At 40.2% G+C, this 14,919-nt stretch overlaps 1 long non-coding RNA gene across 1 annotated transcript in view; it reads right to left on the bottom strand.

Annotated features, from left to right (window-relative positions):
• The window catches only part of LOC109570802 (uncharacterized), an 88,710-nt gene that overhangs the window by 35,013 nt on the left and 38,778 nt on the right, over window positions 1–14,919 (bottom strand). The window contains exon 2 of the long non-coding RNA XR_002182555.2: window positions 10–141. This is a non-coding gene — a long non-coding RNA (uncharacterized lncRNA). The remainder of the gene's footprint in view (window positions 1–9; window positions 142–14,919) is intronic.

Genomic DNA, 14,919 nt, shown 5'->3' with positions numbered 1-14,919 from the left:
AGAACCTACTTTTTATCCAGTCAGCACATCCTCTGGCAACATCCTCTGTTCTTTCCATCTAATTTTAAGGTGCCCAGTTGCAATGGTGTATAACAACCTGATAAGGATTCATTGCAAAATTCAGTCACAGGGTAGGTCAATCTGAAAAAAAAAATAATGTTCACATAAATCCGACCTGGATCAAAATTTTTATTGCAGACATGAAAGTAAGCTAGGGTTGGGGAAAAAAATGAAAGAGCTATAGAAATGTAGCATACTCATAATCTTTCATTTCTGCCCTGGAGAGGCTTGAAATGTTGAAGCCAGGAAATAGAATATGATCAAACAGCCCCACTTGTATGTGACTAAATTGATAAAAACCGTGGAAACCTAAATCTAAATTATGAAGTATATTTATGAAGTCCTATCAAACTGAATTGTTATCTTTAGGTGCTTTAAACAGAAATTCTGAACACTGAATAATGGCCCAATAAATGCTTAATGAGGAAATGAATATATGGTTCTACCAATCCACGCTTTATCTTTTGAGACGGTTTCTTTCACATCTCGAAAATCCACATGAAGCCCAAGACTTGCATCCTATTCCGGGTGTTTTGTGGAAGAAGGAGAAGGTGCTGTATTGCCCAGAGAAGAAACTCAATGCATTTTGAATACTGAGAAGTTACTTTAAAATACGAGTAGAAGTACAATACATGTCATAACATTATTTGTTTGCAGTAATGAATGGTCACAACACCCACAAATTTTCTGCTAATCACAACTGGTAAAACAAAAAAAATGTAAGATGGTGACAGATTTGACATGTAAGCCATTTAGTTAATATTAAACTGTCATTTGGTAGGTTAAAAAAATTGGAGACAAATATTCAAAATTGAATGTCCAATGCATATAACCATTTTAAAGCTGTAAGTGTTTAATTTGAGAAAGATTACACAGAACAGAAAAACATCCAATAGTTCAAATTTTGAGAAAGGGGAAATTCCACCATGTATAGATAAGGATGAAGAAGGAAAGAACATAATCTCCTAATTGCACACACTTAAAATGGTGTGTCTTGTATTGTTTGAATATTGGGCAAACTGCAAATACATCTACAGTATCAGTCTTCAATTGTAAGTGCTGGAATGCAAAGTCATGCAAATATTATATATCTATTCCTCAACCCTCCCCTAAAAATGAAGGGAAACACTTTCTTGAGTATTTACTATAGCAGTGTATCATAACATTTTAACCCTATGCTTTTGATATGAATAAAAAAATCAGTTGGTAAATGTGCATAGGATTTCTCCAAATATCATTCCTATTACTACTATTTGACATAAAAAGTTAAAAGTAATACACAAACAATGTAATAATACTCTGCCATAAAAAAGAATCAAATAATGCCATTTGCAGGGTGGATCTAGAGATTATCATACTAAGTAAAGTAAGTCAGAGAGACAAAGACAAATACCATATGATATCACTTACATGTGGAATCTAAAATATGGCACAAATGAATCTATCTGCTAAACAGACTCACAAACTTAGAGAACAGATTTGTCATTGCCAAGGGGGCAGGGGTATGTGAGAAGGATGGATTGGGAGCTTGGGATTAGCAGATGTAAACTATTACATATAGGATGGATAAATAACAAGGCCCTACTATATAGCACAAGGAACTAAATTCAGTATCGTATAATAAAACATAATGGAAAAGAATATGAAAAAAATATATATATGTATAGTAAATCAAGTACACATCAATAAAATACTTTTTAAATTCAAAATGATCACCCCCAAATTGTCCTTTAATGAAGAATCTACTATAAAAATTTTGTTGTCCTTAAAGACAAAATTCATGAATATTTCATGAATCAAGGAAATAAAGGGAATGAGGCGAGATAGTTCATCAGTGCTGACGCAGTAACTCACAACTCCTAGGGAAAGTGATCTTCAACACAATTTCTGTTTTTTGACTTTTATTTGAGCCGTATTTCCAACAATAACAACAAAATAAGTAGCAGAAAAAAATATTGCTATGTTGGAAAAAATAGATGTAATCGCATTACAAATTGCAAAGTTTTCAGGGACTGATATAGAGGAGAACTACCCAAGTTTAAGAGTTACTGTAAAGCTACAGTTGGAAAAGGCAATGGCACCCCACTCCAGTACTCTTGCTTGGAAAATCCCATAGACGGAGGAGCCTGGTAGGCTGCAGACCATGGGGTCGCGAAGAGTCGGACACAACTGAGCGACTTCACTTTCACTTTTCCCTTTCATGCATTGGAGAAGGAAATGGCAACCCACTCCAGTGTTCTTGCCTGGAGAATCCCAGGGACGGGGGAGCCTGGTGGGCCGCCATCTATGGGGTCGCACAGAGTCGGACACGACTGAAGCGACTTAGCAGTAAAGCTACAGTAATCAAGACAGTGTGGTACTGGCAAAATAACAGACAGATCAAAAGCACGGAATGCAAAGCCCAGTAATGGGCCCATAAATACATTCAACTGATATTCGACAAGGGGCAAAGGCAATACAATGCAGCGAAGATAGTCTTTCCAACAAATGGTGCTGGAACAACTAGACATCCACACCCAAATAAATAAATAAAAACTCTAGACACAGACCTTACATCCTTCACAAAACTGAACTCAAAATGGATCACAAACTTAAGTGTAAAATGCAAAATTATAAAGTCCTAGAAGATAACAGAGGAGGAAATCTAGATAGATATTGTGTATAGCATTTTAGATACAACACAAAATGCACAAATCATGAAATTGATAAGCTGGACTTGGTTAAAATTAAAATTTTCTCTTCTGCCCAAAATTTTGTCAAAAGAATGAAAAGACAAGTCATAGACTAGGAGTAAATACTTGTAAAAGATGTAATTTATAAAGAATTATTGTCCAAAATACACCCAAAAACCTATTTAAACTCCACAATAAGAAAACAAACAACCCTCTTACAAAATGGCCCAAATACTTTAACAGACACGTCACAAAAGAGGATAAGTAAATGGCAAATAAACATACGGAAAGATACTCCACATTATACATCATCAAGGAAACATATTAAAACAAGATCCTGCGACATGCCCATTACAATAGCCCAGATTCAGAACACTGACCACAGCAAGTGCTGATGAGCATGTGGAGAAGCAGGAAAGCTCAGTCATCTCTGGTGAGGGTGCGGAATGGTACAGACACTTGGGAAGGCAGTTCCTTAGTTTCTTATAAAACTATTCTTATCATCAGTTCAGTTCAGTTCAGTCGCTCAGTCATGTTCAACTCTTTGCAACCCCATGAATCGAAGCACACCAGGCCTCCCTGTCCATCACCAACTCCTGGAGTTCACTCAGACTCATGTCCATCAAGTCACTGATGCCATCCAGCCATCTCATCCTCCGTCGTCCCCTTCTCCTCCTGCCCCCAATCCCTACCAGCATCAGAGTCTTTTCCAATGAGTCAACTCTTCGCATGAGGTGGCCAAAGTACTGGAGTTTCAGCTTTAGCATCATTCCTTCCAAAGAAATCCCAGGACTGATCTCCTTTAGAATGGACTGGTTGGATCTCCTTGCAGTCCAAGGGACTCTATGATCCAGCAATAGCATTCCTTGGTCTTTACCCAAAGAAGTTCAAAGCTTATGTCCACACAAAAAACCTGCACATGCATGTTTATAGCATCTTGACTCATAACTACTAAAACTTGGAAGCAAACAAGTGGTCCTTCAGGAGGGAAATGGATAAATCATGCTACATCTGGCAAAAGTAATATTATTCAGCTATGAAAACCTTAAAATGATTGGTAGTTGCCAGAGACTGGAGGGAGAGAGAGATGAATAGATGGAGTACAAAAGATTTTTAGGGCAGTGAAACTACTCTAAATAATACTAGAATGATATGTGTGTGTGTGTGTGCATGCAAGTGCATGCTCAGCTGCTCAGTCGTGTCAACTCTTGGCAACCCTATGGACTGTAGCCTGTTAGGCTCCTCTGTCCATGGGATTCACCATGCAAGAATACTAGACTGGGTTGCCATGCCCTCCTCCAGGGGATCTTCCCAACCCAGGGATTGAACTTGCATCTTTTAAATCTTTGTGTTGGCAGGCGAGTTCTTTACCACTTGTGCCACCTGGGAAGTCCATGTGTATCATTAAATATTTCCAAATCCATAGCCTGCACATCACCAGGAGTGAACTCTCATGTTAACAATGGACTTTGGGTGAGAATAAAGTATCAATTTAAGTTGAGAGATTTAACAAATACACCACTCTGATGCCAGACATAGATAACAGACAAGGGTATGCGTATGAGAACACAGGGTGCATAGGGAAAATCTCTGCACTTTCTTATTTTTGTCATGAATCTAAAACTGTTCTAAAAATAGCCTGTTTAAAAATACACAGGCCATTAGAAACCCCGAGTCAATGCTATGAAATGAAAATGCAATTGACAAGCTAAAGACTTTTTCTTCCAAATCTCCAGAGAAGTATCCAGAGGATGGTATGACTCAGTAATCAATAATTAAAAAGAAAAATGTTCTACTTTGTTTTACAGCTTCCTCTCAAATATTAAGAGTGATCCTTCTGTTGAGAGGAAAGATCATTTTGAACTCAAACAAGGTGGGGTCAAAGGCCAAGAAGCCCTCATCACCTCCCACCTCCCCCCACCTTGCCTAGAGTCACAGAGTAATGCAGACCCTGCCATCCACACTGCCTCACTTCTGACTACAATCTTTCCCAGATGGTTGGACAAGCAAATACATGAATATAAACAAGGCCCATCTTATAGAGGAAGTTGTGTAAAAGTCAGCCTCTAGGCAGAGGGAACTGGAAGATGGAAGTTATGTATTAACATGGAAGGGATGTGTGATATATTCTGGAAAGAAAATAAGAGCTTGCTGAATAGTGCACTAATGAGAATATATCTTATACACTCTTGCCCTCCCACACCTGGAAATATATAACCCAAAATGCTAACAGTTCCTACTCATGGAAATAAAAGCAGGGGGACAATGGAGGCTTCCACTGTTTATATGCTTCAGTGCTGTTGGAAATATATCTATTTTTCACAAACACTACTTGTGTAATTTGTGTGTTAGTCACTCAGTTGTGTTCTACTCTTTGCAACCCCACGGACTGCGGCCCTCCAGGCTCCTCTGTCCATGGAATTCTCCAGGTAAGAATACTGGGGTGGGTTACCATTTGTGTCTCTAGGGGATCTTCCCAACCCAGGGGTGGAACCCGGGTCTTCCACACTGCAGGCAAATTCTTTACCACCTAAGCCACCCAGGGAAGCCCTTATGTAATTTAACAACAAACTAAAATATGAGGAAGGCTTAGAATTGTATACTTCTACTGAGGAAAAATGAGAGCCCTGTTCACAAATTTTTAATACACCCCAGCCTTTAAGACCTGCTTATAACCTCCAGCAACTTCTTTTATCCAGTTGTCAGGCAGACCACTGGGGGCTGGAAAAATGGAAAAGACGCTGGTCTAATTATAAGCAGTAATGAATTCATGACTTCATCTTGATTTCACTGAGAATCAGTTTTCTTATCAAGGTGAATAATCTTTGATAATATGGTTCTTAGCGGGAATTAATGATATATGTCAAGAATCACTCATGATATGTCAAGAATTCTTAAAAGAACGAAGAAAATCAATGTTTAAAATATTGGGTTGGCCAGAAAGTTCATTTGGGTTTTTCCATAAGATGATGCGGAAAAACCCAAACTTTTTGGCCAACCCATATTTGTGCGAGCATCTTCAATTTCCACTTGGGTCTGAGGGTTAGTCTCTGAGCATGCGTGATGGCTTTACAGATTTCTCTGTAAACTAGAGTTGCTTGTTCTCATGTGATGCAGTAGGAGCAGCCTTGCCCTGACCTGGCCCCAGGAAAGCCTCTGGTCCTGGGAGGGAGAGCGAATTTGACCTTCAGTCTGCTGGAGGTGACTCAGTCTAAGTGACTCAAAGTCTAAGTGACTCAAAGTGGCTAAAATCTCTGCCCAGTTCCTTAGACTGATGACTAACAGTCAGGTGGTATTAGAAAGTGTGCTATATACACCTTTTATAAGCTGGTTTGTGAAAATACTGGCTGAGTCATGTGCTTGGGTGCCTGGGGACCAACCACGTGTGCACAGACCCTGCACAGGGAGGGCAGCTCATCTTAGACACTGGTAAGATGCAAACCCAAGCACAGACCACAAAGAGGAGGTTGTCTTGGCCAGCCTCAACCAGGCTTTTCTCTGTCCAAATACAGCTTGCTTTCCCCTATTGAATGTGATGGATATGTAATTGATTCCTTCATCTTTGCTCACTGACTAAACATTGCTGACATAATAAGAAGTGGTGGGAATTTTTTCAAAAATTAAGTTAAGTGAAGCTCCTGACTTTAAGGAACTTATGCTCTAGAAGGGAATACATGATAACAAAGGAAAATGCAAAATGTACATCATTTTACATTTTTGGATAAGCAGCAAAGACTAGACTAGCCCAGAAGCAGCACAGCAGAGACTTGGAAGAAAGACAGCCAAGGCATAGAAGTCTGTGCACTGGACTTAGAATTAGAAGTTTCTACACCACAGTTCTGCCCCTTAAAAAGCAGCAGGCTTTAGTCAATCATTTAAATTCTCTAACTTCAGTCTGCTCATCTGCAAAACTTATACTATTACCAGAATTAAAGAATATAAAAATTAAAGAATTTTTTTAAGAATTAAAGAATGTAAAACTACGTAAAGTATCTGTGAACCATTAAAAAACTCTACAATATAAAAGCATTGTCAATGACTAGGAAACTAAAGAAATATTTAATTAGAAAAGACAGCATTGGAGCTACATGCAAGGTCAGGGGCAGGCAGAGGTTAGCCTTTTTGGGGAGGGAAGAAGTAAGAGACAGGCAGAAGACAGACTGCCAGAAATGCTTGGAGAACGGATCTCCCTGTAAACTCATTAATAAAGCATGGGATGCAGACAGTTCTGCGTGAGGCTAGAAGTTTCAGAAAATACAAAAGCAGCTGTGAATGCCCAATTAAGAAGGTGAGACTTTATTTCTTAGACTATAAGGAAACACTGAAAGGTTTAAGGTTCTTTGTTGCATTATCAGAGATATACTGCTGCTGCTGCTAAGTCGCATCAGTCGTGTCCGACTCTGTGCGACCCCATAGATGGCAGCCCAACAGGCTCCTCCGTCCCTGGGATTCTCCAGGCAAGAACACTGGAGTGGGTTGCCATTTCCTTCTCCAATGCATGAAAGTGAAAAGTGAAAGTGAAGTTGCTTAACCATGTCTGACTCTTAGCGACCCCATGGACTGTAGAGACATGTTAGTGACACACTAAAAGTTTGCGGGACGCAGGAGTGAGGAAGACCAGGAGGTAACGTGATCTCCTAATAAATTATTGAAACAGCTCAGGTAAGAAAAACTGGTAGAAATCTAACATGCACCACTTATATTCTAGCAATTCCATTTTTAGGATCTATTATACACCAATATATTTACATGAACAAATCTACGTGAAAGTGTACGTAAAGAAGAAATTGTATGACTTAAATAACAGTGATATTGTTTAAAAATGGAAAAACCTAAATGTTACCAAGGAAACGTTAACTAAACAGCAACGCATCTATACTATGTGATGGGTGGTGGTTTAGTCACTAATTTGTGCTTGACTCTCCCAACCCCATGGACTTTGCCCACCAGGCTCCTCTGGCCATGGGATTTTCCAGGCAACAATACTGGAGTGAATTTCCATTTCCTTCACCAGGGGATCTTCCCGACCCAGGGATCAAACCCACGTCTCCTCTGTATTGCAGGCTGATTCTTTACCAACTGAGCCACCAGGGAAGCATACTATGTGATCCTATGCAGTAATGAAAAGAGAATTAAAGGAATGGGAAGTGATAATGGAGCTATTTCTGAAATGCTAACTGGAAACAGCAAGCCAAAGAATGAAACATAAAGTAAAACCACATTAGAGTGCTTTAATGTTACATATGTGAATATGTATATGCATGATTGAATACAACTGGAACTGAAGGTGGTAACAGAAATGAACTCCGGGGAAAGGAGTGAGGGCAGAGAGAATAAGGAAGGACAACTTCCATGTGTCTTTCCACTTGTGGAAAGACATGTCCCTCAACCCTGCTCTACATACTGGAAAGAAAACTAGGAGACAAACAAGAAATTCTCTCCAGGTCACTTCCGTTCTAGTGATGGAAAATAGGTAACATGTAGATCATGAAATATCGCACAGTGCGAAGTACAACGGAGAGATATGATGGGAATAACTCAGTGTAGACTTTAGACAGCATGATTGTTTGGGGTTTCTACTGCCTCTAATTTAGCGACTTTAAACAACATCTACTTATTATCTCAGGCTCCATGAGTCAGATTTTGGGGTCCTCTCGCAGGTCTTACAAGGCTGCAGTCAACGTGGTGGCCAGGATGTCTTCTTTCTGGAGGTCTGGCCCGGCTCCAGGCTTACTAGGTGAGCTGGCAAAACTTTTCTCAGGGTTATCCCACTGGGAGACCTGCTTCTTACTGGTTATCAGCTGGAAGCAGCCCCAGGTCCACCATCTACGTGTGGAGACCGTCTTCACAGACAGCTCACAGCAAGGCAGTGAGAATCTCTCTCGGTTCCATCTGCCAGGATAGAACCATGTACAACATAACGTTAACTGTGGGTGTGACATCCCATCCTCTGAGCTATGTTCCATCATCAAACGCAAGTCCCAGGTGACACCCACATTCCAGGAGGGGATGAATCAAGAGTGACTCACTGGGGTTGCCCTGGGGTGTTTCTGCCACAGTGACCAAGAAAGCCCCTCTAGATGGGTGGACATTCAGGCTGAGATCTGAATAATCAGAAGGAGACAGCTGGTCTCTACCCAGTGATGGACTACCCAGAGTTCCCAAGCACTGCCAGGTATTCCCTGAGCACTGATGAGTATCCCTCCAGCACTGACACGGTATTCTCCCAGCACTGACAGGTATTTCGGGAGCCCTGGCAGGTATTCCTCAAGCACTGGTGGGTATTCCCCAGCTGCTGAAAGTGTTGGCACCTGGGAGTGTCCAGTTGCATGAAATTAAATGAGTTTACCATCAGACAGAGGCGTCTCTAATGTGGTGGCGGTCTAAGAAAGCAAATCAAAATCTCATCCTGTAAATGCCTCAAGGTTCCAAAACTGAAACCTAAGGACAACCAACCACAGATAGACAACTAGGACTGAGCTGTAGCCAATCAATAATTTTCTCACTTTGCTTTGGCCTTTCATCTACAAAGGTTTCTCCCCAGTTCCCTTTGGTGGGACACGGCTAACCTCTTCAGGTACGGCACTGCCAAGTTCAATTTATTAGTTTTCCTTCAATTTGTTGTTGTTCAGTAGCTAAGTCATGTCTGACCCTCTGCACCCTCATGGACTGCAGCACGCCAGGCTCCTCTGTCCTCCACTATCTCTCGGAGTTTGCTCAAATTCATGTCCATTGATTTTTGCCTTTTCATACTGTCCATGGAGTTCTCCAGGCAAGAATGCTGAAGTGGTTTTCCATTCTCTCCTCTAATGACATTTTGTCAGAACTCTCCACTATGACCCATCCGTCCTGGGTGGCCCTGCACAGCATGGCTCATCGCTTCATTGAGGTACGCAAGCCCCTTCACCATGACAAGGCTGTGATCCATGAAGGGGTTTCCTTCCATAACTCCCAGTAATGATGAAGAGTGAAGGCCTGGCCCCTCGACTCAACCCCGGACAACTGTGAGGGGCCAACCCAGCCTCAAGTCCTCTCGGGGTCAGCTATGGGTTTAATAAGGCTGTGACGCAGCCCCCTTTCTCTGCCTGCACACTTGCTTCCCCCCTTTGCACAATGTTGACCCCAAGAGCATTCCCTAATGAAGTTCTCATATCCTACTTTCTACTGCAGAGTCTGTTTCCTGGGAAACGGAACCTGCAGCAGTAGTGATAGAATGATTAGAGTGATAAACATTCCAGAAAGAGGAGACTGCGAGTGCTAAGGCTTTTCAAGTAGGAAGGGCAGGCCAAAAAAAAAAGTGACTGAGGTTAGAGTGTAACTGTTCAAAAGAATGGCTCAACTTGAGGTCAGAAAATTAGGTCAGTGTTAGATCACACAAGGCTGTGTAAGCCAGGATACGGAGGTTTGATTTTTCAGTGTGATGGAGATATAATATATATCTCCATCAACACAATACAATACAATACAAGTACATTTATATTGTACTTAAAAATGAAAAGTTTTTAGATCAATAAAAACCAATTCAATGTCAATATAAAATATGCAAATAATAGAAAATAGTAAGAGAATAGAGAATAAGAGAATAGATGAATAGATACACTTGATAACAGATGAAACCCTGGAAAGGGAAAAGATGCAAGTTTCTCTGACCAATGCAATGGACAAACAAGAGGTAGAATTAAGTTATTTATCATCAGTTATCATCTCTGATTTGGTTTTAATAGAAACAATGGAGCCTGTGGTTGTGATAAACCCGTATTTGAGAAATGCTTATTGATGTCTCCACATACTTTTAAATTTCAGCTCTTTCGAATGGACATATTCTTTGCAAACAATACCAAGACAGCTGACCCACTAAATATGGCACCCTAACAGGAAATAATGCTTACATAGAACCTGAAATCTTTACTGTTCAATTCTCTCAAGCTGTGCAATGTATTGCTGCAAAGAAGCAGTCTTTTCGCTGTCACGCCCAAGACGAAGAGCGCTCAGGGATACAGGGCTCAGATAGCTTTACCAACAATGGTTCCTTTCAAAAGCAGAGGAAGCTGACAGCAAAAATGTTTGAGAAGTGGGATTTGAAGAATTTCATAAATTCCTCTTTCTACTTCTTTCCACTTAAAGACAATTCAAATTGCTTGCTTCTACCCTATAAGACAAGCTAGCATTAAGCTTTTAACCTTGACAGAGAGGAAAACTGCAGTATCATTGTGTAGGAGGCTGCCTGCTGAGTGCCACGAGCAACCTAACATTCTTTCTCAAGTGGAAAGATGAAAGTTCTCGGCACATTTTATCAGGGAGAGTCAAACATTAGATCTCTGGGACTTAAAAGTAGAATGATGTTAAAATTTCGATAAATTCTCTACACGCACTACTAATATTAAGATTTTAGTCATTCAACTGATGCAAAAATGTAACTCAAATGGATACTAATTATTTTCGACCCATGTATCTAATGAGCCTTAGAGTTTAAGCAGATGAAAAATACTTTACCTTATTTATTTATTAACAGCTTTAGACCTTTGGTAAAAAGGAGTTCTCTGAAGACAGAGTTGGTCTTAACCTTGTTAATGATGACAAGGAGAAAACTAACCTATGTGTTGCTGTTGTGGTTTAGTGGCGAAGTCGTATCTGACTTTTTTGTGACCCCATGAACTGTAGCCTACCAGGCTTCTGTCTCCATGGAATTTCTCAGGCAAGAATACTGGAGTGGGTTGCCATATCCTACTCCAGGGGATCTTCCCGACCCAGGGATTGAACCCATGTCTCTTGTATATGCAGCAATCAAAGAAAAATAAGTATTATTCCCCACTTTACAAAAGAGAAAACAAGTCCAGTGACATCAAACAGTTTATCCACTATCACGAAGTCACTAAATGGCAAAGACAGGGATAGACCCAGAGCCATGATGCTGTCTCAGCACCCTGCTGTGGTATTCTTACTAGGTAGGTTGCTTCCTCCCCAGCACCACATGTGCCTTAGAATACGATCTTAGGCAGAGAGGCAGAGAGCTAAAGGCACCTGCCAGATTTCATCAGAATAAAACAGATTCAGATACTTATGGCTGTAGTGCTATGGGAACACTTAAAAAGTGTGAGTAGTCACTGTGCTACCTGATTTCAGCTTCTTTGGTTAATAACAACTTATTCTCCCAATATTTCTTCTTTAATAGCTGAAACTTTATTAAGACTGAAAATAAATGCAATTATCTGTGAAGGATATATGTGCTTGAGTGTACATTGCAGAGTGAAAACAGGAATTAACTGCAAACAGGCAGAAGGGGACTTCTGGGAGAAATGGAAACACTTTAAAACTCGACTTTGATCAAGGTTGAGAAATTCTATAAATTTACTAAAATATTGGATCACACATTTACAATGTGAATTTCATAGTATGTAAATTATATCTCAATAAAATTATTTTTAAAGGATAAGAAAGAATGGGGTGCATATTACTGCTAAATATGAATAGTATGAACATATTAATATAAAATGATTGATAATGTACTTGAAGGAAAGGGAATAGAGTCACCAAGCATGTGTATTTGAGAGAATGAGCACGAAGGGGCTAAAGAAAAATCAGGAAGGGGGCATGGTGCCAGCGTTTCCTGCTGTTCTGCATCATGTAAAATGATCATCCAGCAGGGTCATCACAAAACCTCCACTTAAGAATTCCCTGAGGAAAATTCAGCATGGAGTGGAGAGGTGATTCCTCCAAGACCATAAAACCAGTCTCAGAGCTCAGTTCAGACTGAGACCCTAGGACAGAAACCCACATTCTAAAGAAGTGGAGTCTGTCTGGAGCATTCCTATTATACTTAAATATTCATCCATTTAGTGAACTTTTGTTGAGCAACTCATATGCCAGACGTGGCCAGCCATCTAATCCTCGTGTGTAATCCCATGAGGCGGAAGTGTCATTGTGATTTTAATGTCATGCGAGTCTCCATAGGACTGACCAACCTACGAGGACATGCAGGGCCATGTGAATGACATCAACCCAAACTCTCACGGCTCTTGCTACGTTTCCCTCAGAGGATCCCAAACGCTGGCAAAGGCCACCTATTCAGACAACTTCCGAGAGTCCCAAGGATGTTGCTCTGGGAGCAGCTCTGAGATGCTGCTCTGCACGTTGTCACGGGACAGCACTATCTCACCGGGGCTCTCCAGATGATGCCACGCAGAAATGTGCGGTTCTGTCTGGGGAGGGCTCAACAGCTCTCAGTTTCTTTTGAGTAGGGAATGCTAAGGAACGATGCCTGTCCATCCACACTTGAAAATGCTTTAGCGCAAATGGTTCAGTCTTTGCTTACCCTTCTTTCAGCCCCAGGCATGAGCCCTTGACCCTGAATGGAGGCATGTGCCAACCCCACACTGAAGTCAGGACCGCCACTTGCCTACGGTCGTCAAGGCTCTGTGGCTGAGGGCAGCACACCATGTCTAGCTTTACGTCTGCTTGTTACGGGCCAGGTCCCAGGGGCCTTCCCAACCCTGCTCAGGGAGATCTCTAGGGAACCATCCAGCCTCATCCCTCTTCCCAGTATGTTTGCACAATCCAAATCCAGTTTTTTAGACTGTGTGAGTCCGATAACATCAAGGATTCCATTACGAGCCCCTCATCTGCCAGAGGACACCACTCCCACAAGCACAATCCCTTCTGAATTAGGGTTTGGTCACCTGCATTCACTCTATTAAATATATCTCGCTAAGAAACCTTCCTAACATCACAGAACATTACTTATACTATATAAATATACATGCAAACATATTCTATAATGCAAGCTTTGTAATGATAAATAAATCAGTTCATAAACATTTACTCAGTTCTCAATATTCCTAAATTTTTAACCAATCATGTCTAACAACTCAAATTTAAATTTATATTTTTCAAATAACATATCACCAAATTAACAACTGAACTGAAGTTTAAAGAAAAGAGATAGTATGAAATGTCTTTTAAATATAGTAAAAGAGTTCACCTTTAAAATAAAACATATGGCTTTGGTTTTCCATTTTCTTTTTTTTTCTCATATTTTCTCTGGCTTTGAAGAGGAATCTACAGAGATAAAATAAGTCATCTGTAGGAGAGCTCAGTAAACAACAGTAGTGTTTACACAGTTCTTCATATAAGCTTTGAAAAAACGGAGCACATGGCCAGATTACACATCTAAATTTTATGATGTCCATAATTCACTGCTACCATCCTAGGTCTTGAAGATTGCTAAATTATATCCTTGATCTTATATGTATATAAGAAGAATCAATTTACACTTGGCTATGTAGTCATACACTACACATATTTGTAAGACCAGAACATGTATAATTTGATAATATTGACTAAAGCTTTGACCTGACTTATTCTGCATTTAGCTTACAATTGAAATCTCTACAGGTACCCCTACTTGTTAAAAATAATTTACAAAATAGTGTTTTAAAAATTCATGGTAATATCTCCCAAAATGACACAGGGAATTTTTATTTTTAATGATATATTTAAAGTTGAAGATACAAATTGAGTCAGGTTCTCCTAGCATCTAAAATGACTCCTAATGTATAAGCTACTTCACTAGAGCAACTTCACCAGTGTGCACAGAGCAGTTAATACAGAACTTGCTGCCCACTGAGGCTCTTAGAGAAACAAAATAACCTGAAATAAACTTAGGATACTCAGAAAGACCAACCAATAAATAAAATACATACATACATTCAGTGTTTTGAGATGGGTATTATTTTTGATAAACATATGATAGATGGTAAATTATTTTATTTAATTTGAATACGAACATATTATAATATTTTATACATTAATTTATTGACTGATTCAACAAATATTTCCTGAGTGTCCAGGAGAGACATGGTGACTGGAGTCGTGAGAAAATAAGCTAAATATCAGACAAAAAGTCTTGCCTTCATAGCACTGGCTTTCCAGTGAAGCAATAAACAATAAACAAAATAAGGGGATAAATCATACGTCAGGTGGGGAAAGTGCTAGGGGGAGGAATAAAGCAGAGCAGGATGCTGGGGACATATGGAGCGCTTATGATGGAAACAGGATGGAAGACCTCAGGGAAAAGTGACATGAGCCCAACAGCCTGGAGATGGGTGAGCCGGTCTCGTAGCTTTCTAGAGAACGAGAAATCCAGTACAAAAGAACAACAATTGCAAAGGCCCTGATGTCAGTATGCTTG

This window comes from Bos indicus, chromosome 16 (genome assembly GCF_029378745.1).
Source record: "Bos indicus isolate NIAB-ARS_2022 breed Sahiwal x Tharparkar chromosome 16, NIAB-ARS_B.indTharparkar_mat_pri_1.0, whole genome shotgun sequence".
NCBI classification, from domain to species: domain Eukaryota; kingdom Metazoa; phylum Chordata; class Mammalia; order Artiodactyla; family Bovidae; genus Bos; species Bos indicus.
Note: the sequence above shows the minus strand (reverse complement) of the source record. Positions and strands in the feature narration are given on the sequence as shown.